Raw genomic sequence first — 1,415 nt, 5'->3', positions numbered from 1 at the left:
AATTTCTTAATGGGGTTGTTTGTATATTTCATGTAAATGTGTTTAAGTTCCTTATAAAGGCTGGATAGTAGATCTTTGTCGGATGTGTAGTTTGCAAATACTTTCTCCCATTCTGTAGGTTTAGTATTTACTCTGATATTTTCTATTGCTGCACAGAAGCTCTTTTGTTTAATTAGATCCCATTTGTTAATTTTTACTTTTGTTGTGATTGCTTTTGGCATCTTCATCATGAAATCTTTGTCCATTCCTATGTCCCGAATTGTATTGCGTAGGTTGTCTTTTGAGGTTTTTATAGTTTTTGGTTTTCATTTCAATATTTAATCCATCTTGAGTTGACTTTTGTGTATGGTGCAAGGAAGAGGTCTAGTTTCCATTTTCTGCATATGGCTAGCCTGTTATCCCAGCACCATTTGTCAAATAGAGAGTCCTTTCTCCATTGCTTGTTTTTGTCAGCTGTGTCAAAGATCAAATTATTGTAGATGTGTGAACTTATTTCTGGGCTCTCTATTCTGGTCCATTGGTCTATGTGTCTGTGTTTGTACCAGTACCATGGTGTTTTGATTATTGTAGCCCTATAGTATAGTTTGAGTCAGGTGGCATGATGCCTCCAGCTTTGATTTTTATGCTTAGGATTGCCTTCAGTATTTGGGGCCTTGGTTTCATATGAATTTTAAAGCAACATTTTCTATTTCTGTAATGAATGTCTTTAGGAGTTTGGTAGAAATAGCATGGAATCCGTAAATTGCTTTGGGCAGTATCATCATTTTAAAGATATTGGTTCTTCTTATCCATGAGCATGGAATATTTTTTCATTTGTTTATGTTATCTGTGGTTTATTTGAACTGTGCTTTATAATTCTCATTGCAGAGATATTTCTTTGCTTGCTTTGGCAGCACATATACAGTAATTGGAGCAATACAGAGAAGATTAGCATGTCCCCTGCACACAAATGAGATCTTTCACTTCCCTGATTAGCTGTATTCCTAGGTATTTTATTCTTTTTTTGGCAATTATAAATGGGGTTGCATTCCCGATTTGGCTCTTGGGTTGGCTGATGTTGGTGTATAGAAATGCTAGTGATTTTTATATGTTGATTTTGTATCCTGAGATATTACTTAAGTTATTTATCAGCTGGAAGGACTTTTGGGCCAAGGCTGTGGGGTTTTCTAGATATAAAATCATGTCATCTGCAAACAGGGATCATTTGACTTCTCTTTCTATTTGGAGTCCCTTTTTTTATTTCTCTTGCTTTGTTGCCCTGTTCAGGACTTACAGTACTACATTGAATAGGAGTGGTGCAAGAAGATATCCTTGTCTTGTGCCAGTTTTCAAGGGGGATGTTCTCTGTTTTTGCCCATTCAGTATAATGTTGGCTATGGGTTTGTCATAGACAGTTGTTACTATTTTGAGGTATG

General features: G+C 35.9%; 1 non-coding gene across 1 annotated transcript; it reads left to right on the top strand.

Moving 5' to 3' along the window:
* The first annotated feature begins 881 nt into the window (after nt 1–881).
* LOC120364129 (U6 spliceosomal RNA) lies at nt 882–985 on the top strand. Its single transcript, XR_005579477.1, has one exon. It is a non-coding gene; the product is annotated as a U6 spliceosomal RNA (small nuclear RNA).
* The last annotated feature ends 430 nt before the right edge of the window (nt 986–1,415 follow it).

This window comes from Saimiri boliviensis, chromosome 2 (assembly GCF_048565385.1).
Source record: "Saimiri boliviensis isolate mSaiBol1 chromosome 2, mSaiBol1.pri, whole genome shotgun sequence".
Lineage (NCBI taxonomy): Eukaryota > Metazoa > Chordata > Mammalia > Primates > Cebidae > Saimiri > Saimiri boliviensis.
This window is presented reverse-complemented; position numbering and strand designations above follow the sequence as displayed.